General features: G+C 40.7%; 1 protein-coding gene across 1 annotated transcript in view; it reads right to left on the bottom strand.

The window, feature by feature from the left end:
* MAP3K13 (mitogen-activated protein kinase kinase kinase 13) overlaps positions 1-18,757 on the bottom strand; it is a 218,861-nt gene that overhangs the window by 71,397 nt on the left and 128,707 nt on the right. The window lies entirely within an intron of this gene.

Genomic DNA, 18,757 nt, shown 5'->3' with positions numbered 1-18,757 from the left:
CTGGCATAAAGTCCAGCTAAATATGTTATTTTATTGAAATGAATAAAAATTTCATCCTCAGGTAACAGAATGTATTATTTATTAGAAACACTATTTGAATAATCAAAGGCATAAAATCAAATTAGTATTATAAATATATTAAAAAATAGATCTGTCCTTGGTCATTTCAAGATTTTAGCTATGATAAAATACAGTCTTAAAGCTAATTCAAAGGATGGTTCTTTTCATCCCTTACCAAACAAAAAGACCATTTCCAAGTGGTAAGTAGAACAGCTGAGCCCAAAATAAGCAGTTGCTTAACACGCAGGATTTGACATCACTATTTACTGGCCTCGGGCCCTGGGACCATTCTGTTCCCTTTTGCCTTGTCTAGTTTGGAAAAATAAAACAGACCCCAAATCAAAAAATGAAAAAACTCAAAACCAAAAAAACCAACCCTACCAAAAGAATGATCCTATTACTTATCTATTTATTACAGATCAATAATCCCCCTAACTGGAAGATTATAGGAATAATTCAATGTGGAGAGTGAATATATACAAATTATCTCTAATAAATGCTACAATATTATGCATACCTGCATCTGTTTACTATGATATACTTATCTTCCCTTGTAGACTAGCTATGCTTTTCAAGAAAAAAGAAGTAGAATCCAATTAGAGTGTACACCACTTGCCACTTTGTTGTACTGTGTTGGCTGGCAAGTTGCTATGATGTTAAAAGCTGTGCCACTGGGATTTCAAAGACTAGCAGGGTCACTCATGATGGCCTTTGAATTAGTGGGGCAACTCCCTCTCCATTATACCAGCAGAGCCCATCTAGGCTGAGAAAGGGGAAATCATTAATCTCTCTAAATAAGCAAATTTTAAAATTTCATTGTATTTACATAATGTATGTGTTTCAATATCAGGTTGCTGGTCACCCCAGAAAAAGCATTTTATCAAGATATATTAAACAATACCCATGCTCTGATTAAATATTTATAGTAGAGGCAGCTTGGTACACGTGTTCTGAAACACAGGGACAATAAGCCTCTTCAAAAGGATCTTGGTGAGGATTAAATGATGAGATAATAGCATGGAGATGCTCTCACGTTAGGCAGCTTTTACTGAAGCTGGCTTTTGCCATTCAAATTCACGTGCCAACCATACTGTGTGCTTAACGGGAATGGGTTTGCTGCACTGTCAGTTTAAAGACTCAGATGCTCCTGGTCTAAATCATGCTTCCCATGCATCTGAAAGTTAGACAATGAGTAAGGACAACAGAAGAATCTATGCTTTTGAATTGTGGTGCTAATGTAGAGGAAACGAGTCTGTCAGGGATAAAGTACAATGCAGGTATTCCCAGAGGCAAGGGTGGTGAAACTTCCGTCATTTACTTGGACATGCTGTCAGGAAGGAGCAGTTCTTGGGAAAAGGCATCCTTCTGGGAACAGTGAACAATCAGAGAAAGAGAAGACCTCAATAGAATGGACTGACTTGGTGTCTGTAACAATGGGCTCAGTCATAGTGGAAATTTTAAGGACGGCAGAGGGTAGGACAAGGTTCCTATCTGTTGTTTATTGAGTTGCTATGAGTTGCAGTTGACTTGATTGCACATAACAACCTCATCCAGTATGGTGGCTTCTAGTCACAAGAGGCTGTTTAAATTAAAAGACAATGAAATTTTAAAATCCAGCTCCTCATCTGCACAAGTCACATTTCAATGCTCAGTAGTCACATATGGCTAGTGGCCACCACATTAGACAGGCATCTCCACTGTCACAGAACATTCTAGCATGCGATAGCACTGGTATGCCCTCCCTTCCTACGCAGGGATCTTGTAAGGCCATAGAACTGCAGTGCCACTTTTAAAATTACAGCTTTGTAACTACATTTTAGCAACAGCTTCGAACAAAATTATTACATATAACTCATTGTAATTATGGTTGATCAAGATCACCTTAAGGCAAAAGTCTGTTTTAATGGTTCGAATCCACCAGACGTGGTTCAAATCCACCAGACGCTCTGCCGGAGAAGGAGGCGCAATATCCTCCTGTACCAGTCAGATCTGATTTGACGGTACACGTACACAAAATTTAAAAAAAAAAAAAGTCTGTTTTAGGATTTTCTGAGGACCATCCACATCACTGAACAAAAAACCAAAACACCACAGTGAAAACACCATTTAAAATACCTCAGGAAATTGAACAATAAGTCACGTTGAAATTTTAAGTTGAAACTTGATTATCGCTGCATTCATAGTCGTCATTCACTGATGCACTTAAACACTGATTTCTTTTTGTTAGATGTCATGATGTAACAACGCTGAAGCCCACTGCTGTAGTCACCCATCCAGCTCCTAGAGAGGCTTCCTCTCTTTTACTGACTTTCCTCACAATGATGTTTTTCTCAGGGAATGGTACATTCTAACAAGTCCAAAAGCATGTGAAATGAAGTTTCACCATCCTTGCCTCCAGAGTAAATACGTTTGTTCTTTTGGCTGTCCTCGGTAGGGTCAGTACTCTTTGCCAATGCCACAATTCAAAGACATTGATTCTGCTTCAGTATTCCTTATTCATTGTCCAACTTTCAAAATAAGATGAAGAAGTTTCATATCAATATGGAGCAATTGAAAATACCATAACTTGAGTTAGGTACACCTTAGTTTTTAAACTGACTTTCTTGCTCTTCAGCACTTTGAAAAGGTCTCTGACAGCACCTTAGTGTAGATGAAAAAGGGAAGACAGAACATGAGAGGAAGGCTAGTGGGTGGATGTCTTGGAGAAAGTACAGCCTGAGGCTTCCTTAGAGGCAAGGATGATGAAACTGCATCTCACATATTGGGGTGCACTGTTAGGAGAGGCTCTTCCTTGGAAAGGTACATCACGCTTGGACAGGCCAGTGAAAGAAAGGATGACCTTCAATGAGGTGGATTAACACAGTCACTGCATCTATGGTTTGATGTATGTCAGAGATGATGAGGATGGCACTGGATAGGACAAGGTTCAGATCTGTTGCTCATAGCTTTGCTCATACTCCACTCGATGGCATATAACAACAACAACAACAAATTGGACGGACTGGTGAATAAAGTCTGAAATTTCTATCAAAACAGCAGCTGATCCTGTCACTTTTCAAAGACAACTAACTGCATTGCAGACAATCAAGACAAAACTCCAAGGAACAGGGAACTCTAGACCATGGATCCAGTGTCAAATTTTAATAGAGAAGTAATTAAAACCATATTAGTAAGAGATCCTGTTGCTTTAGACATCTACATTTCTCCTTACTTCACATTGGTTTTGCTCACAGAAGCAGTCACGGATTGTAATGTTGTAAAGTTAATGCTTTAAACAAGATGATTCTTTGAAAAACGTATGATGGAATACTTTTAAGCTTTACCAAGAATTGGCATTTAAAATTCACAAGGGTCAATCCTTTTTGCCTGTCTCATGCCACTGCTTTGGAATGTGGATTTGATTTCATGCTAGAGAGTAATCCATACCTGATGCTTAATTATTCATTGGAATAGTTTCCATTTCTACTCTCAGAATAAGAGCTGAAATTTGCAGAACACTAAAGGATCTTTTATAAGTGCAATCTGTCCAAGATGAGTATGACAAAGGAGGAAAAAAATCCATAAGCCTAAAATATTTATTCTTGGTGTTAAGAATGATAATGAACAAGAATGTTCAAGAATGAATAATGAACAAGTGCAAGAATCAGTTCTAAAGAAAAAAAAGAATAATTTCAAAATGATGAGTCTTTGTGATGGGAAACAGTATATAGTCCATCAATACAAGGATTTGGTATTACAGTTATTGGATGGGATTTATAGTCATCATTAAATGTCTCCCTTCAGAAAGTATAACCTGAACTCACTACAAGTACATTTTCCATTTATGTGTTCCTAATTTAGGTTGTATGTAAACAACATTTTCAAAAAAAGCTAGCCTGATAAAATCATGAATAGGAGTTACCATTTAAAGTAATGCTGGTAAGTCTATTTGCAAAGTTAAAGAATCTTTTTGTAATGAACGCTAACAGCCATTAGGTTGACTCCAATTTTCCTCTGTCTTAATGTCTGGTGTCAACCCGTCTGGCAACACAGTAGCTGTCACTTCTCATAACTCTTAGTGAATGAATCTGCCAAGTAGTTAGGACGTCTCTTATAATTTGTCAAGGGTTTGGAACCCAGATAAGCAAGTTATTAGAACCATACAAAATACAGTAATTATGAAAAATACTGGTAATTAGGTTTGTACTCATTTTGTACTTTAACAAGACCCAAGGAGTCCCTGGCTGGTATGAATGGTCAAGTGTTCAACTATGAACCGAAAACATAGAGGTTCAAACCCACCCAAAGGGACCATGTGCTTATGCATATGACATCTTTGTGATATGACATCTTCGTGTTATCTCTTCTGGCTATGTGCGAACATCCCCCTTTCCATCTCACTTCCTAGCTGTTAGTAGTACTTTATAGAGCTAATTAAAATTTTATGCTTAAATATGTCTAGTAGTCTCAATATATAACATGGTCTACAGTTGGAGCATCTTGCGGGGACCAGAACTGACAATTCTGCCTGAAGAACCTAGGAAATGTGAGCGGCCCTATTCATGTAATAGCTTTGAAGGAAGCATAGGTCACTGTGACTTCCAGAATGAAAAGATACAGCATTTGCTTCCCTTAATGACCTGGGTTGCTCTGGTGGCACAGTGTGTTAAATACTGAGTTGCTAACCTAAAGGTCAGCACTGAGTAGTCTTTTCATGTAAAGATTGATAGCCTCACAAACACAATGGAAGGTCAGTCACCATGAGCTGGAATCGATGGGACTGCAGGGAGTTTGGTTGAGATTTCTCCTTAATAACTCATTAAAGAATCATATTTATGTTTTGAATCTACCATTACTCCAAGGCTCCTCCCATGACCATAATGGCCCACACCAGAAGGAGCTGAATAAAGACCTTTAAAGACAGCAAATCCAAGTTGCTGGAACTATTTAGACGGTAAACGTTGTAAATGTAATTAATTAGGGAGATGGGGGACATTTGCTATATTATCTGGGTAGATTCTAGATGCATTCATGTGTGTCTTTATAAGAAAGAAGAAGAGGGAAATTAGACACAGATAGAAAAGCAGGTGAAGTCACCATGGAGGCAGAGTGGAGTGATGTGGCCACAAGCCAAAGAATGCTAGGAGTTAGCAGAGCTATTAGAGGGCAACGAATGGAGGCTCCCCTACAGTCTTGGGAGGGGACAATCGGTCTGACGTTTTGCTTTTTGGCTTAGGGAGACTGACTTCAGATCTCTAACCTTCACCAAGGGGAGTGCAGCATCGCGCAAATCTGCTCTCAAGGACCTTTTAACAGTGTTAAGGAGCAAGGATATCAGTTTAACAATTACAGCGTACCTAATGCAAGGCATAGTGTTTTCAATTGATTCATATGCACGGTGAACAATGAATAAGGAAGGTTAGACAATAAATCAGGAAGACCAAACCAGAATTGATGCTCTGGAATTGTGGTGCCAGCGAAGAGTACTGAATATACAACTTGGACTGCCAAAACAAAAACAACAACAAAAATCTATCTTGGAGGAAGTCCAACCAGGGTACTCCTTAGAGGCAAGGATCCTGAAACTGTCTCACAGACTTGGGGCATGTTCTTAGGAGACACCAGTCCTTGGAAAAAGACATCCTGCTTGGAAAAGTAGAAGATCAGAGAAAGAGAAGAAGACCCTCAATGAGATGGGCTCATAGAGTGACTGCAGCAATGGACTTGAGCATGGTGTAGATTGTTAAGATGGTGCAGCAGAGGGCAAGATTTGGGACTGTTGTTAATAGGATCACTACAAGACATAGTCAACAGCAACAACCATCTTCAGAACAGTGAGAAAATAGATTCCTGTTCTTTTAAACCACCAAGTCTATGATAATTCCATATTGCAGTCAAAGAAAACCAGCACACAAACCAGAGCCAAGTCCTTATCCTCAGTGCTGTTGTGTGAGAACTGAGCCGTCGTTTCTGCATTGGGTTTCCAAGGTGGAGTCTACCCAGTTTTCTTCTGCGGAGTTGCTCGTGAATTCTCTGGTGGTTCAAATCCACCAGCAGCTCCACAGGGCAAAGATGGGCAACCTCTTCTCATAAGAGTTACAGCTTCCAAAACCCCACTCGATGGAGAGTCAGCAATGAGTTGGTCTGACTTGACAGTAAGAACTTTTTACTTTTACTAAAAACAAGACTCTGAAATCCTCAAATGGTTTCTCCCTGTTTTCCTGGCATTTCTCACTCCAGAGAAGCTTGGTCAACTGCATATCTGGATGATACCATTGTGTACCTCCAATTTGTGATATCCCCCCCAAAACTGTTAAATAAATTTTCTAGTTAAATATTGTTGACTAGCATTTCTTTGCTGTCTCTAAAACTCCAGTTTGACAAAAGTAAATGGAATCACACACACACCCCCAGATACACACACCCCCCAATATGGATGCACCTTAAAAGCATTATGCCAAACAAAGGTGCCAAACAAAAAAGGCTGTGTGGCATATTATTCCATTTATACTACAATCTAAAGCAAAATTATAAGGATAGAAAAGAAATCAGCAGTTGCCAGGGGCAGGGTATGACAGAAAGGGGACCTACTTGAGCCTTTTTTCACAGAAACTCCAGTGCTGTAGGCAAAATTCCCAAACAAAGGCAGAATCATTGGAATACACAGGCTTCCAAAGGCAACAATTTTTTGGGCATTTTTCACTTTGTCAAAGAAAACAATCCATTTTATTTGTCTAAATTGTGGCAAGCCTTGCTTAAAATGCAATCATATTAAAAGAAAATGTCATATTTTTTATAGATTTAACTTTGTATTTCTTGTGTATGCTGACATTAATTGTGTATTTGGAGTCATTTAATATTCTTTTAGATAAAGAGGTACTTCTGGGGGGGGTGGTTATAAATTAATGCTAATGGTACCTCCTTGCCATCAAGTTGGAATTTACTCATAGTTGACCCTCCGGTGGGCTTCCAAAGCTGTAAACAGCATAGAAGGAAATTGCCCACCTTTCCCTTGTAGAGCCACTGGTGGATTCAAACTACTAGAGAGGTCTGGTCTCTGGGTTAGTGGCACAACTCTCTATGGACTATGGCACCAGAACTCCCTCATGGGTCTAAAACATAAGATGGAATGAGTTGAACACTTGGGTCAAGTTTGTTGCTGTGGTTAGGTATTGTCGAGTTGACTATAATTCATAGTGACCCTATGAACCACAGATCTGAGCCTTGACCTATCTTGTACCATCCTTGGTGCTCACTGTGTCAACCACCTTGTGGACAGTCTTCCTCTCTTACGCTGGTCCTCTACCTTTCCCAGCATGATTCCTCTCTCCAAGGATTGGTTCCTCCTGAAAATATGCTCAAAGTGAGTGAGGTGAAGTATTACCATCCTTGCCTCTAAGTAGCACACCAGTCGCACTTCCTTCAAGACAGACTTTGGTTTTTCTTGTCCTTTTGGCAGTCCATGGGCTATCCGATTCTCTTCTCCAATACCACAATTCAAAGCCGTTGGTTCCTCATCTGTCAGATTTATTACTTATCCAACTCTCAGATGCATAGTAAGCAAGTGAAAAGACCACAGATGGACAATACATGCCTTAGTCTTTAAACTGACACCCCTATTCTTTAGCACTTTGGAGAGGCCCTTAACAGCAGACTTTCCGAATGCAATTCTTGAATCTTTTGAATTCTTGACTTTTGCTACCAAGGGTATTGATTATGGATCCAAGTAAGTTGAAAGCAATGGTAACTTCAATCATTTCTCCATCTATCATAATATTGCCTGTTGGTTCACTGGTGAGGTTTTTGTTCTCTTAATGTTGAGATGTAATGCATACTGAAGGCTACCTTAAACTGTAAAATTCATAGAGGGCAAATGGAGAGATGTCTTAATATCAGCTTTGGGTTATGGAGTCAAAGTGAAAAATCCAAGGTCTTCTGGCAAGAAAAGAAGACCTAGTGGCACACTGGAGTAAGTGTTGGGCTGCTAACTAAAAGGTCAGCCGTTCCAATCCACCCCATACTCCACAGGAGAAAGATGGGGTAATCTGCTCCAGCAAAGATTCCAGCCGTGACAAAACTAAGGGGCAGTTCTGCTCTGACCTTAGGGTCACTTTGAACTGGAATCGACTTAATGGCAACAACTGACTTGGTGGCAAGAAATAGTACCAGATTATTGCCAGGTGATTTCATCTCAAGTCAACCAAGTTTCTGATGTAAAGTTCCAATAAGAGCACAGTGTGTCTTCTTGAGCTCTAATCCTGAGAAGAAAATGTCTTTTTCTAACAAACATGAGAGGAAATTAAAAAAAGCCTGAGGGGAGAAGGATCAACGAGTGAATTATTTCCACCATTTTTGTCTATTATCTTTATTCCTACTGTGAACACAGATCTACACATTTCTGTATAGACATGTGCTTTAATTTCTCTTGGGTATATATTTAGGTATAAATTTCTGAGTGATAAGGTAACTCTATGACTAACTTTTTTTAAGGGTTTTTAAAATTATTATTAATTTCAATGAACATTTACGGACATTTCGGATTTCCATTCATTCATTGTTGCAATTTTCTCCCCACCCTCTCCCCCCCACCCAGTTCACTCTTCTCTTTGAAAAGTAAAAGAAAAATTCCTCCATTGGTATACAATCCCCCTGCACCCCACCCCTACTCCCCGAGTATACTCCACTCTGCAATCTTCATTATGATAATCATAATGCCCTATCATATATTGCTCTTAAACTTTTTGAAGGACCACCAGCAATTATTCCACATACTTACCATTTTCTGATTTTAAACTATTATTGTTGCTATCATGTAATTTTCCTAGTGGGCATGAAGTGATGTCTTATTATAGCTGGACAGCCAAGAGAACAAACAGGTCTATTCTGGATGGTGTGAAACCAAGTTTCTCCTTGGAGGCAACAATTTTGAAGATCCATCTCACATCCTTTGGGCAGTTGCCAGAAGGGACCAGGACATCATGCTTGGAGAGGTGGAGGGACAACACAGGAGAGGAAGACCTTGGATGAGATGGAGTGACACAGTGACTGGGGGTAACAGGGAGAGGTGTGTTGGAGACAGTGAGACTGGCTCAGGATAGGGAAGAGTTCAGAGCTACTGTGCGTAGGGTCACCATAAGTCACAGGTGTCTCGACCGCATATAACAACAACAGTAACTAACAAGGAAAAAGAATAATGACTAATGATGGAAACGGGTTATTTTTTTAAACTAAGGAGATTGAGATTCTGACTTATTCTCCCTTTTTCTTTCCTCACTACTTAGGCAGAATCAAAAGATCCAAATTTCACCATCACTAGGATTTTGTTCAAGAGATAAAGTGGTAGAATAAGAACATATGCTATAAATAAACATATTTTTAAGTGTACTCTTAAATATACCTGGCACAGTACTGGCTTTGTTGCAAGGTCCTTCATGTACTAGCAATGCAATATAACCATGAAAGCTATTACATAAGGAATAGCTGATAATGGAACTGTTGGCGAGGAAGGGTTCCAGTGAACCAAATGGTACTCTAGACTTCTGGTCTTTCTGATGTCAAACTATCTCAGGTAATTTTTCCTGGCTAGTCTGGAGCCCATCAGTCTTGAGTCTTTTACAAAATGTCTCTGCTACTGGACTCTCATTGTGTTTTTATCCAGGTTACTCTATCTCACATCTCTAGTAATGACCATTCTCACCCAACTATATTTATTATCACACTTTTATACAGACATGTCTCAAAGTCAAAACTATTTACAACTATGTAAACTGATGTGTCCACTGGCCATTTCATTTTATGGGATTATATCCCAAAGCTTTAATTATAGAAGATAATACTGTAAAGGAGTTAGAGTATGCAGCATAATGTATTCACTCAGTAGACATGCACTGAGCATGTGCCAGACACAGTATTATCTCTTTCTATGCCAGATACCTTGGAGGTAAGGATTCTGAGGCTTCTTCTGACATATACCGTCCTTGGAGAGGGACATCATGCTTGGGAGGGTGGAGGGACAGTGCAGGAAGGGAAGGCCCTCTGTGAGGTGGACTGATCCAGTGACTGGGGTAATCAGATGGGAGTGTCAGAGACAGTGCGATTGGCACAGGACAGAGCAGGGTTTAGGGCTGTTGTACATAGGGTTGCTATGAGTCGCAAGCAACTCGATGGCACATAACAACAACAACATGCCAGATACCAAAGATCGTGGCATAAAAAGAAATCAACCAGTCCTACGGAACCTAAGAGAGCTGGAGGTTTAGTGGTAAGGAAGTATGCTGTCAATCCAAAGGTATGCTGGAGAAAGATGGGTAATCTCCTCCCATGAGATTTACTGCCTCTGAAAAGCCACTAGAGGGCCCACTATGGGTCAGTTCCAACTAAACAATATACAACAACCGTCAACAAGCTTACAAACTAACTTTGGATAGGCACATAAATAATTGTGAGTTAAACAAGCCTTCAAGAGCATTATGAGGGACAACTACTCTGGAAGGCAGTTTGGCATTTCCTCAAAAAGCTGAACACAGAGATTCTATATGACCCAGCTATTTCACTGCTAGCCATAAACTCCAAGGAAAACAGAACTGAGAGACAAATGGAGATTTGCACACCAGTGTTTACAGAGGCATTACTAACAACAGCAAGAACATGGAAATAGACCAAATGTCCACCAACAGATGACTGGATTGAGAAACTGTAGTACATTCACATAATGGAAGACTATGCATCACTTTTAGGAGAAATGATTTTGAAAAATATTATATAACATGGGAGAGGCTAGAGAGTATCATGCTGAGTGAACTAACTCAGGTGCATAAGAATATATACTATATGAGACTATTATTCTAAAAACAGAAGGATAACCAGTAAGACGTGGATGGATATCCAAAGAGGGAAGGGGAAGGAGGGGCAGGAATCACGGGGTTACAGAGTTTTGTAGGTGGAAGGAGGGCTCAAAAAAAAACAACCCCAAAACGATACTTGTTGTTATGTGCTGTTGAGTCACTTGTGATTCATAGCGACCCTATGTACAACAGTCCTAAACCCTGCTCAATCCTGTGCCAATCTTATTATATCTGACACACCTACCCCCATTACCCCAATCACTGAATCAATCCATCTCATCGAGGGTGTTCCTCTCCTGCGCTGTTCCTCCACCCTCCCAAGCATGATGTCCCTCTCCAAGGACTGGTCCCTTCTTACAACATGTCCAAGAATGTCAGACAAAGCTTCAGAATCCTTGCCTCCTAGCAGCAGCCTGGTCTCACCCTCTCCAGGACAAACCTGTTTGTTCTCTTAGGAATCCATGGTATGTGTATTCAATACTCCAGGACCATAGCTCAAAGGCATCAATTCTCCTTCTTTTTTTTTTTAATTTTTATTTTTATTTTTAATTTTTTTTTTTTTTTTATCAATTCTCCTTCTATCATCCCTAGTCATTGTTCAGCTTTCTGACACATAGCAATTGCAAAGACCATGGCCTGAATTAGGCACACCTTAGTCTCCAGACTGATATCTTTGCTGTTCAGTATTCTGGAGAGGTCTCTTACAGTAAAGAATCCAATGCATTTTGTCTTTTAATTTCCCAGCTGCTAGTGCCAAGTGTGTTGATTGTGGAGCCAAGTAAACTGAAGCGGTCAAAAATCTCAATCTCTTCATCGTCTATCATGATGCTGCCAATTGGCCCAGTGGTGAGAATCTTTGTTTACTTGATGTTGAGCTTCAATTTCATATTTAAGGCTGTAATACTTGATCTTCTGCTGTAGTTCTTCCTCATTTGTGTGATGCAGATTGTTGATGAGTCTTCCGCCAATCCTGATGCTACATTCCTCCTCATAGAGCCAACCTCTCAGATAATCTGTTCTGCACATAGATTGAAAAGGTATGGAGATAAGACACATCCCTGGCATACACCTTCCCCAGTTCTGAACCATGCAATGTTTCCTTGCTCTGTTCTGACAAATGTCCTGTACTGTCCTAACATTCCAAACCTTCCATGGCGTGACACCACCCTGTAGTTAAAGCAGGGCCAAGTATAGATTTCTCACAAGCACAATCAAGTGTTTTGGGATTCTCATTCTTCTAATTCTCAGCCACAGTTTGTTGTGATCCACACAAATGCCTTTGCATAGTCAATGAAACACAGACATCCCTGTGGTACTCTCTGCTGTCAGCCAAGATCCATCTAATATTAGCTATAATGACCCTAGTACCAAGGCCTCTTCTAAACCCAGCCCACACATCTGGCAGTTCTCTGTTGATGTGCTGTTTACAATACAAATTATTGTATGCAAATCTTATATATATAATGAGACATAGCACAGCAGAAGAAGCAGCAACTAACTGTAGTTGAGGAAATCAGAAGAACGCTTCATTGAGGCAGACGTTTTTGAACAGGAGAACCGAATCCTGAAGACAGACTAGGAGTCACCCTAGTGGTAAAGGGGCGGGGCAGGAGGAGAGATGCGCTAGAGATGCTATTTGAAAGAAGGCATGGTATTTTGGCAAGAAAAGCTTCATGAAGAAAAGAGAGCAAGCTAGTAAATGATGTTCTCCAGGAATAGCACACCATTTGAAATAGATGGAAGCCAAGTGACTCGGAGAGCAGGGCTTGGCCCTGCTGTAACTACAGGGTGGAGTCACGCCATGGAAGGTCTGGAATGTTAGACTACAAGTCTCTCTTTTCTGAGCAGGGGAATTTGACCTCATAAAAACAATTACTCATTACTTATACAAGGATCAGAACACTTTTAGCTTTTTTTTTTTTTCACTTTGAGCTTTTATTCAAGAGCACAGTAAATGTAATGAGCAAAATAGATACTGTTTCTGAAATGACAACATTACATTAAATAACATCACACACTAGCAGCCCTGGTGGTGCAGCTGGGATTGCTAACTGAAAGACTAGAAGTTTGATGGCACCAGCCACTCCCAGGGAGAAATATGTGAATCTCTGATGTGTGGAACTACAATAGCATTGTTTTAGGACACAAAATCGAGGACTCACTGGCACATAACCCTTTTTTTTTTCTTCTTTCCTTGTTGTGTACCATCCAGTTGGATCCAACTGTCATGGAAGGAGACTGCCCCTCCTTCTCTAGTGGAGCATCTGGTGGATTCAAACCATGCATCTTCAGAATTGCAGCATAGATCCTTGCCACTAGGCCACCAGAGCTCTCCCACAAATCCATTCTTAAAAGGCACTTCTTAAAATCTACCAAGTAGGGCTAAACATTCTATTAAACAAAAATAGAATAGGAAGTATTCAGTATACCAAGATGCACTGTTCTGAAGGGCACCGTGTTGGGCTTTAGGGCAATTTCATGCACAACCAATAAGACTGTCATTTTGAAAGGCAGTTAAAAAATGGACATGCAGCACCCTTGTACAAATATCATCCAGAAGAAGGTCCAAGCTGAAGCCAGCAGAGCACTAACCCAAGTGTCCTGCCCTCCCCCCTTCTCCGCACATCTGCAAATCTGGCTCTGACCTCACATCTCAAATGTAACTCTAACTTCCATTTCTAAAATATTTTCTTTCTTTTTAGTGGCAATATGCACAACCAAATATACATCTCACATGTTCTACAAAGAGTTCAATAATGTTGATCACACACCATCCTCACTACCTCTCCACAGGGCTTCATTACCATGAATTCAAGCTGTGATTCTTAAAGTTTCCATTTGTGCTTAACTGTAACTCATGCAGCTAATCCTTTGTAAGAGTGTAAAAATGCTCAAGATAAATGCACTTTATTGTGGTGGCCTAGTGGTAAGAGTTTTGACAGACAAGAATTTTGCCCAAAAGAGCAGAGGAGAGATCTTTTTCATTATTATTCAGGTAACAGATCAGGTTTTGGTCTCACCAGGCCACGGTCTTCACAATAACTTGCTAAGCATCCAAGGGCTGGACAATAACTAAGGATAATGGAAGAAGGACTGATGCCTTTGAGCTGTGGTGCTGGAGAAGAGTGTTGAACATATTATGGACTGCCAGGAGAACAAACAGGTCTGTTTTGGAGAGCATGAAACCAAGCTGCTCCCTGTAGGCAAGGATTTTGAGGCTCTATCTCATATACTTTGGGCACATGCCAGGAGAGACCAGTTCTTTGAGAGGGATATCATGCTTGGAAGGGAGGACGACAGAGAGGAGAGGAAGACCCTGGATGAGTTGGATTAACTCAGTAACTGGAGAAATGGGATTAGGTCTGTCAGAGACGATGAGATTAGTTCAGGATAAGGGAAATTTCAGAGCTAATGTACACTGGGTCACTCACTATGAGTCGCAGGTGACTCAAGGTCACAAAACAACAAAAACAATGGTAAAAAGCTGTGCTGCAATCCTAAAGACACTGAGTTCAAATCTATCAGCTGCTCCACAGGAGAAAAAACGAGCAACCTCTTCCCATCCAATTACTGCCACTGAAAACCCTCGGGGGGCTGGGGGGTGGGCCAGCTATGGGTCAATTCTAATTCCACGTACACAAGAACAACAACAATAAATGTACGTTTAGTTTAACAATGGCTTTATGGAACAGTTTCACCAACTCTAACTTTCAGTGAGAATCTAGTTACCTATGATTTTTTTTTAAAAAAACCAACTAAGCTTTTTTGAATTTCATTAGTACAAACATACACAGAGGCATAACTGCCAATGGAAAAAACTAAAACAGCGCGTACTGGAGCTACATATTCTACTTAACCAATTAATAAGTAGTACATATATTGTGCTTTGTCTTATGCTTCACGTTCTATTTAATAGGTTCAAGTTTTGCTAATTACTTGGTGAACCATCACCACTAAAGAACTGAAGGCTAGACCGCATGTGGCTAAGAACGCTGTCTAAATGGAGTTAATCTACTTATATTACACCATTTTCTGGACAGAGCCTATCTGAAGTCAGATACTCTCAGCTGACCTGAATTAGATTGCTGATTACATTATTCCTCTTTGCTTCAGATAGGTAAGAATTCTTTCAGCCTATGGAAAATTTCCCAACAATATATACTGCCAGTGGAGTTTGGTACCATTTTTCTATCTCCCTTTTGTGCTTTTATCTTTCATTTGAAGAGGTTAAGATTCCGTTATCCTCTGGGATACATGGAAGAGCGAGGTTTTTGCTTTTTACAGGCAGACGACATATCTAGTACCTCCGGACTTTTTGCCTCCTGAACCGCAGCTTAACAGCATTAGCAAAAGCAGTTCAGCCAGAGGGGAATTGAACAGCAGCTGAGTCAGTCTAATGATTTACACTGGGGAAAGCCCTTGGAATTCAGAGGCACAGTGCCCAGCTGGAGAGGCAAATCTAATCTCCGCTAATGATGTGCCTCCCTCTCTCTCTGTCAGGGCTGGGCTTTTTACACATGCACACGTAATTACATATGCACACTCAGAGTTCAATGAAGCCAAACAACACAACCCCCAGGATTAAATTACACAGGAAGACTTCCAGGCGTCATCTGGCCTCTACATCCTGTCTCATAAATGCTGTCCATGGTTCACATTGTGGGGCTGTTACAGCTCTTAAAGAGTTCAGAAACATATTCAGCTGAATATGCAAACCCAAAGGTGACAGTATAATGGCTTTCTTATGAGGCGGAATATAATGAGCTTGACTTCTTGAATATATTTCATTAAGATAGGGGACAGACATACAGATTTTGGTTCAAAAAGACTTGATGCTGTTGACAAATATATGGACAGTATCATACAGGAGGGGAAGGAAAATAAGAATAAAATATTAAAAAACAAAAAGCCTGGGTAAAGACTATTTATTAAAAGAAAAGGAATTCTAACAGCTGTTAAAAATGGTGTATAGATTGGGTCCAGAACTTTGTGTGGGTCAAACTAAAAAGAAAGGCTTACGTTGTTATGCAAGTAAACGAAAAAGCTTACCAGTTTCCCAGGAGCAGCAGGCTTGCAAACTAAGGCTTGTGAGGGCTTCCTGCACCACCTCACACAAAGTGAGGCAGACAGAGGAGGCCCATAGACAACCTCACAGCACACCAGGATTGTCTCTCCTAGGGCAGTTCTGGGAGTACCTCTCATGCAAACTGAGATTGCCAATGGTTCCATAAAAGCAGTATTTATTGTACAAAATTCCAAATAAGGACTCTCTTGTTCTTTACAAAGTCTGGCTTAATCTAGAAGCAGGGACTACATTTTCTAAGTTGACCATTATTTATCATGTTATTGTTGTTGTACCATCAAGACAGAACTGACCCATATCTGACCCTCTGGCAGGTTTTCAAAGGCAGTTAATCACACGGGAGGAGACTGCCCATCCCTCTCCCATGGAGCAGCTGGCATATTATTTACATATATTATTTATAATATTATATATATAGTTTATTATAGTCAAACAAAAAAATTAGGGGCGAGAATTATAGTTTTATTCTCTGGCAAGAACCTAGAATGCAAATATTGTGGATTTTCACAGGAGGATACATCCATAAATTTTAACACTCAACCAAGAAGAAGAGCAAGCTGGCACCCTCCTGTGAAAACTCAGGAGTCTCTGACCAGAGCATGTGTCTAAGAACCTCATCTCTATGCAGAGTTGGGCCAAGACCAATAAGCCTGACCATGTGTCGGTTTCTTTGTTATTATAACTCACTATGGTCTTTGTATTTGCAAGAAACTTTATTTCCTTCCAAGATTTTAATGGGTATTTTTACACAAAGCCCTTTGCAAATAGTAGCAATCATTTTAAAAGGAGGGAAGCAATTTAATAGTTAATATCTGGGCCGCTTTACTGACATAAACAGGGAGTGGTGAGGCAGGGAGTCACCATCTGGGCTTGTAAATTATAATCCTGCTACACGGTAATGGAGGAGGGCTGATCCATGCAGCTCCCCTAAGAGAATCCATCCATCAGTGCAGCCATCCATAGAAGGGACGGAGGGAAAGGGAGCGTCTACAGACAAGCAGCTCTGCCATAGCAGGAGGATACGGCACTGAGATTTTCAAAAGCGACTCTCAGATACCACCCCTTCCATATCAAATTCCTGGAAAATACAGGGGAAACTCACACTTTCAACACTGGCAATGAGAGGGCCATTAGGGTTTAAAACTGTGCAAAAATACCACCAAAAGTGCATCCAATGAAAGAGAACAGACAATAAGGGTATGGCTGCTTCACCGATTTCTAATCAACTTGCAAATATTACAGAGGAATTGGTGACACTGTTGACCATAAAATGACAACTCTAAATAAGAAGTTAGCTTAACAAGAAGCTACAAGATTTCACATACAAGCATTTGCATAAATTTGCAGAAACACCAAGCAAGGTATCCTCCGGCTGCTGTTATTGTTTACTGTCAGGTGAGAACCGACCCACAGCTGACCCTCCAGCCGGTTTTCAGAAGCAGTAAATCACAAGGGACAAGACTGTCTGTCTTTCTCTCATGGCGTAGCTGGAGGATTTGAACCGTGTGCCTCTGTGTTGGCAGCACAATTCCTAGCCACTCAGCCACCAGTGCCCTGCTGTCTTCAAATCCATCCTGACTCCTAATGACCCATGGGTGCAGATCAGCACTAACTGCTCCACAGGCCTTTCCAGGCTGTGACCTTTCAGATATAGATCACCCCGCCTTCCAGGGTGCCTCTGGCAGTTTCAAACTGCCAAGCTCTAGCCGAGTATTCAGGCTCTTAACCATCTGCCAGTAGCTGCAGTGGTGCTCTGGTTAGAACACTTGGCTATGAGCCAAAGGATCGCAGTTTGAACCTACTAGCTGCCCTTCAGGGTAAAGGTAAGACAGTCTGCTCCCTTAAGGAGCCCAGCCTTGGAAACCCTACGGGGCAGTTCTACTCTCTCCTGCTAAGATCAGTAGGGGTTGAAACTGCATTTGGGCTTTAACATAGAATATTAGTTAGAGGGACTGGCATACACATAAACACAGAAGTCTGAAAATCACACAGCTATCTGGAGAAAGGAGGAAACTTTAACAGGACTGATGGGTGGTGACACTAGAATGTCTAAGACAGGACTGGGAAAGAGAGGAAGACTCTCAACAAGATGAATCGACAGAGTGGCTGTCAGGGACTTCTCAAAAGTGTTGAAGAGCACCTACGTCAATCTAGAGATTGCACCTGATTCAAGCTATGGTCTTCACAATACTTGATATGCATCAGAGAGCTGAACATAGGGGAAGAATTGATGTCATGGACCACCAAGAGAACAAACAGGCCTGTCCCAGAGAGGGTGAAACCAAGGTACTCTTTGGAAGCAAGGATTCTGAAACTCTGTCTCACATCCTTTGCACATGTTGCCAGGAGAGGCAAGTCCTTGGAGATGGACATCATGCTAAGAAACGTGGAAGGATCATGGAAGTGAGGAAGACCCTGAAAGAGCTGGGTTGGCACAGTAACTGGCACAATTATGGGAGGTGTGTTTGAGACAGTGAGAGTGGCTCAGGATCGGGCAGGGTCTGTAGCTATTGTGCATACAGTCACTATGAGTTACAGATGACTCGATGGTACATAAAAACAACATCCAGCACAGTGGATAACAAGTCGTCTTCCTGCTTTGAGAGAACAAGAATCTAATCATCTGTTTCCACAGAAATATGAAACCAAAAGCTTGGAATTTGAAGAGGCAAGTGTTTTCCTTTTTTTTTTTTTTATTCATACACTTTTATTGAGATCAGTGCCAATACATCCATTATTTTCTTTATTTTTATACTAAACCAGTATCTGTCGTGCAGCCAGCAAAAACCAT

Source organism: Elephantulus edwardii, unplaced genomic scaffold (assembly GCF_000299155.1).
Source record: "Elephantulus edwardii isolate Elephantulus edwardi_28Jun2011 unplaced genomic scaffold, EleEdw1.0 scaffold00031, whole genome shotgun sequence".
Lineage (NCBI taxonomy): Eukaryota > Metazoa > Chordata > Mammalia > Macroscelidea > Macroscelididae > Elephantulus > Elephantulus edwardii.
Note: the sequence above shows the minus strand (reverse complement) of the source record. Positions and strands in the feature narration are given on the sequence as shown.